The following is a 6,337-nucleotide window of genomic DNA, read 5'->3' on the forward strand; positions in this document are numbered from 1 at the left end:
GATTTACCAAGTGAGAAAAGACAAAACTTTACCGATTTAGTCAGCGCACTTGAAGAGCGATTCGCGCCTTCTAGTCAAACTGAGTTGTACAGAGTTCAGTTTAAAGAGAGACGTCAGAGAGCCAGCGAATCACTTCCCGAATTGGGTCAGTCAATTCGAAGATTGTCCAACTTGGCATATCCTACTGCCCCATTGGACGTACGTGAAACTCTCGGAAAAGAGCAGTTTATTGACGCGCTCGTTGATTCGGAAATGCGACTCAGAATAAAACAATCGCGACCGAAAGGTTTAAATGATGCCGTGAGACTTGTCGTTGAACTAGAGGCGTACAATAAAGCCGAAAATAAAGTCAGAGAGGGACGAGGTTATTTACGGCAGATTATGAATGATGACGAGTTCGATAGGGAACAAAAGATTTCAAAAAGTGACTCGCCAACGAAAGACATTGCATCATGGATGCAAACAATGGAGAAAAGTCTAAGTACTCTTACGACTGAAATGGCAAAATTAAAAACTAGTGGTACAAATGAGGGGTCTTCATATAATAAAACGAGATATACCCAAAGTAAGAGGACAAATAAGGGTTGTTACAATTGTGGCAAATTTGGTCATTTAGCAAGGGACTGTCGCCTACCCCGAAGAAATAAGAACAATTATAATGGAAATAAGGGGGATGGGACTGTCAAAACATTAATGAAAACTAGGAAACGAAATAACCGTAAGACAAAGGAAGGTGCGGTTACAACAGCATCTGAAGATGCTGGTATGTATGTCAAACTAAATGTAGGAGACATTGAAGCCAAGTTTGTGGTTGATACAGGAGCAACTTTGACATTGGTATCTTCCAAGTTATACGATATGTTGACTCCATTAGATAAATCATATCTAAGCGAAGTTAAGACAACTGTTAGGTCAGTGTGTGGCAATAAGCTAGAGCTTCGTGGAAAAGGCAGGTTCAATCTGCATTTCGGTCCAAATATGTTGCAAACTGAAGCTGTTGTGACTGATCTGCAAGTTGACGGTATACTTGGTTTAGACTTCATGAAACGACATAATTGTTTAATTGATGTTAAGAATGGGCACTTTTGTATTGGGGATTTTAAGGTAGATTTGTGTTTTCAGGGATCAATAGGCTGTTACCGAGTGGTTGCTTCAGAAGCGGTTGTCATACCGCCAAGGTCAGAAATTGTCATTAATGGCACGGTTTGCTTAGCAGAAGGTCAAAAATTACCTGCTGACAATGCTTTGTTAGAAGCAAATGAGCATGCAGGGAAAGACTACATTTTAACTGCTAGAACGCTGGTAAGGTCAGGCGAAAAAGTCCCTGTTAGATTAATAAACACAGAACTAGATCCTAAGACAATCTATCCCGGTACAACTATAGCCCAAATGTCTGGTGTTGAACAAGTACTGGATGGTAATATTGGTTCAAATGAACATAAACATGACGGACTTAGACCAGATTTACAAGATCTGTTAGACAGGACATCAGATGAATTGACTTCGAAAGACAAACAAAAAGTAGAATCTTTGTTGATAGAAAATCAGAACATGTTTGCTTCTTCTGATGTTGACTTGGGAAGGACCAATCTCGTAAAACACGAAATCAATACGGGAAACGCAAGGCCATTTAAAGAACCGCCTCGTCGTACACCGTATCATTTGAACAAGGTAGTAAATGACAACCTTGACAAAATGTTACAAAAAGAGATTATTAAAGATATACCTGCACACACGTGGGCTTGGGAGCTTAAAGAGAAGTTAGAACACTCCCACAGTTTTGTCAGAGGTAAAATAAAAGGGCAATTGCGAAGTCAGAAACACTATCACGACCTCAAATTGTCATATCAAAATTTCAGAAAAGATGATGAGGTATACGTCTCTTTCCCAGTAAAGAAACCTGGGATGTCTTCAAAACTGACTAGTTTCTGGAAAGGTCCTTTTAAAATTCTCGACAAATATGGTGACCTTCCATATAAAGTTGACTGTGGATATAGAGGGAAACCACAAGTCATACATGTCGACAGAATTAAGAAAAAGAACGAACAGACATTAAGGACAGACTCGGATAATAACACTTTTGTTTCATTAGACACTGAAAATGATACAGCTGAAAACGACCAAGTAGAGGCTCCTTATTCGCAAGACATTGCTGTTCATGAGTCAACCTTGCCTAGTGAAGATATGCAAGAAAGTAGTCACGAAGGGCGCCGTACAAGGCGAAAACCAGCTTGGATGGCAGATTACATTGTTAAATAGATTTTGTACATTTAACTGAATTAATATGTGTATATAGTACTTCAATGTTTTATCCGTTCTAAAAGTTAGTTTTAGACATGCGGGACGCATGTGTTTTTGAGGCGTGGGTTATGTGATGATTTTGTATCTTAGGTTAAATTGTTTACATTGGTTACAGTTCGGTAGAAGCCTTATTTTATGCATTGTATATATACTTTAATAAAACATAGTAAAGATTTGGATGTTTCGCGGGTAAACTTTGGGTCAGGTCAAACGTGAAGGGGTGTTCCAAAGGAAACTGTCAATACGAGTAATGAGACACTTTGGAAGAACACCCCTCCTATAATAATGGTACGGCTACCATTAGGGTATAAAAGCAGGAGAGATTCCTAGCTCAGGGTCGATTGTCATAAGTCTTCGTAGACATAAGACCAAGGTACGGTACGTTGGTATTCGAGATCGCAGTCTCGTTTATATTAGATTTATTATATATTATTACTAAGTGTAATAAAGAACAGGTCGGTGCCTGTTATAAATACGGACTTGTACGTTTACAAGCTGAACCGTATTGTACCGTAAAGGACAAGTGTGAGTCTGTGTGACCACCTTGTAAAGTACATAATTGTACCAACGGAACAAAGACAAGTGTGTAAACTTGTAGGGTGCATTATTGTACCAGGAGGACAAGTTTGTTCCTGACCCAGGACAAATTTGTAATAGTACAAATTTGTACCAGTGTATATATTTTGAGTAGAATAGTTTATAGATAGTTTATTAAAGATTGCAAAGAGCAGTTGTTCATATTTTGGTTCATTTTTGTTTGTTATATATTTTGTAAATAGAACAATTTTGGATCCAGTATCAAACTGGTAACGTACTCATTCTAAATTGAAATAGACACGCTTACCCTGTGTACACGTTACAATATGTTCCTGATCACAACCAAACAAACACATTTTTTCATCTTGGCAGTTAGAAAATATATATTATGAAATACAAGAAAATATCAATTTAGTATAATCGTTTAGGGAACAGTCATTATTTATCAGCTGAGGGGGTCGGTGTATTTTAGGGGGGTCATTGCCAAAAATATCATACCACTGGGGGGGGGGGGGGGGGGTTACCATAAAAAAAAATTAACTAGGGGGGGGGGGGGGTCACACGATAAAGGTTTTTATGTCTGACTTGTATATAAATTGTTGACAAAATTGAAGTGAGTGTGCGATCTGTGAAATAATGTCTGTTTATTAAATCTTTGATAGTGTAAACTGTAAAGCACCATGCAGCAGGATATGATCCTAATTTCTCAAGGGCAGTGAATCTGATCACTCCTTATCACAGTTGTGTAAATTTACAATCAATAAATTAACAACTCTATGAAACGTTTCTCCCTAGTTTTGACCACAGGATAATTAACTTTCTATAGTCATGATAGTGTTTAAATCATTTTGATGTGATTCTTGAGATGAAATGGTGTGTGTATATATAATGATTTTGATGAAAGCAATGATGCATGTTAGTTATATGTCCGTCATGTGGTAATAATTATACTTATTTTATGAAATTATTACAAAGATATCGAATAAGAATAAAAGATGATCTCGATATTATAGGTATATCCCTTCTGTATTCTTTAATTTTTAAGGTAATATTTTTCTATTCGTTAGTATTTTTTGCACTTTTCTCCTTTTATTCATATTTGAACCCCAGTGTTCTCTGTTCTTTTTTTTTATTCTTTTTTTTGGTCCATTTTTCTGTAAATTTTATACATTCTCCGATATTCTTTCCTATCCAGATTTCAGACCTTAATAAAAAAAAAAAAAAAAAACTTGATGGGCACCATGGTATTCACACACACTAAACAATACACTATATGATTTGGAAAAATAACAAATATATTCAGCTGGGGCCCCTAAACAAAAATGTGTACTTGTTCAGAGAAAATTGATAACACACTAAACTCTTAAAACATACATCTGTACAAAACAAAGAAAGGCCAGAGGTTCCTGGCTTGGTTGTATATTTCTTTATCTCAAATAAATCATTTACATATTTAATCAAGAAAGGACAAGAACCATTTAATCGGTGTTATTTTATTTAATGGACTTCCTAAATCATTTGTATATTGGAATCCTGAACAACCCCAGTTCAAAGGTTAAAAAAATAAGATACAAGGGCCTGTGATTGGGATTAAAATAACAGTCAGTATTGAAAGTTTATCTACCAGTATACTGATAAAATTTGTAGAATTATAGGTTGCAGTAAAATAAATTAATAAATTGGAACATACAATTTTCTGTATATTTTTTTCTATTTTTCTACATGCACGTGTCAGATATTCCTTTTTGAAAAAAAAACAAGAAGAAAAGCTGTTTGTTATACTCAGAGCTTCTCAAAGCCGATTACTATGTAGCTGGTCATCATCTCCTCAACACAACTGGGAATTCTTTTTTTTGGGGGAGGGGGGTCAAACTTTTGAAATTATGTTCTTAGGGGGGGTCACTATGTGGTTTTATAAAATAATGGGGGGGGGGGGGTTCCCAACATAAAATTTTATATCAAAAATTTGAACCCACCCCCTCAGCTGATAAATAATGACCATTCCCTTAAGATCGTTTAACATAAGCAAATTGTCAAATTTCTTTCCTCTACTTTCTTTCTTTCTTGTGTATTAGCTTCCTATCTAAGGAACACCCCGCAATGGGTAATCAGGAGTATTTACATTAGTGGGTTAATCAAAGATTTATTTTATATTTTTAAAAGTTAATTACAATAGGGTTAAAAAGTAAAAAAAACAAAAAAAGGTAAAAATAATCGACAAAATTAATAATGTAAAAAAGGGCCAGTAGACGTGCTCTGTACATATGGTGGAGAGGTTAACATGGTTAAGAGATAAAAATACAAATAAATTTGGGATGGAAAAATATTCACAGGATTAGAAAAATAAAATGTACATGTTTGGAGGCATAAAATCTAAAACCCAACTTGTCCATCATAAGTAAAAAAGTAAAAATTGCTTAGGTACAAAAGTTACTAAAGTACATTGTCTATACTAATCATTCCTAGCATTCACATACTTCCATTTGAATTTCACTTGTTTTCTAAGTTCTTAAGAAGCTGTAAGCGGCAGATATGTATTTTGTAACAGAAGTCTCTAGTCAGTGACTCGACATTCATCTTCTGGGTTTTACTGAGGTTTTGCATACTGTGGAAAACTGAGAAATCTAGCAAAAGTGCTACAATGTTTTGGTTAATGTTAAAAAGTTGTTCCCATCCTTTGCAACCTATGATATTTGTGACCAGGATTTTGAGAGGAAGGAAATACTTCATACGAGTTTCCCTTAAAGCTGGACAGAATGTTAAGACATGCGTTAAATCTTCGTCCTCCCTCTGACACAGCAGGCATGTTGCATTTATCTTGTATTGACTAAATTTGTATTTGTCGGCCTGTACCAAGTATGTACCAGTGAGCATACGAGCTTTGATCATGCTTTTCCGTACATCTAACAAGCTCTGTGATGCAGATTCCCAGACTGGGTGGACAGTACCTATCTCTAAAATGGTTGTGTTGAGTGAACTCAATGATGATTTTGACTTTGCCTTTTCTTGTAGTTCATAGGTCCAGTATTTGTTAATTGTGGATCTCAGGATTTTTTTCCATACACCTTTTGAAGGAAGTTTTATACTGGAGTCAAGAATGTTTGGCAGGTTGTATTGTTGTAGCAGTAAAATTGATTGATGAAAGAAGCTTTTAGGATTATCGGAATTGACGGATATTTGTCTTTTAAGAATTTCCTTTAATTTAGAGTTGTCACAGGACAGAATTGCATGTAAGAGTGTCAGTTTCTTTCTATGGATTTCTCCTTCTACCGGTAGGACACCCAGTAGTAAATAAATGGCAGGAATAGCCGTTCTTTTAGAGAAAGATTGAATTGATCTGAGAGTTTCTTTGTGAAACTTTTCCAGTAGTTCCATTTGAGTTTTGGTAAGAGTTAGGACTTCCAAGCCATACAAGAGTCTAGGTAATACATAGCTTTTGTATATTGTAACGGAGATTTTGGGATTTAAGCCGTTGGTTCCATGCAGACCTGAGTTCATT

Source organism: Mytilus edulis, chromosome 1 (genome assembly GCF_963676685.1).
Source record: "Mytilus edulis chromosome 1, xbMytEdul2.2, whole genome shotgun sequence".
Taxonomy (NCBI): Eukaryota; Metazoa; Mollusca; class Bivalvia; order Mytilida; family Mytilidae; genus Mytilus; species Mytilus edulis.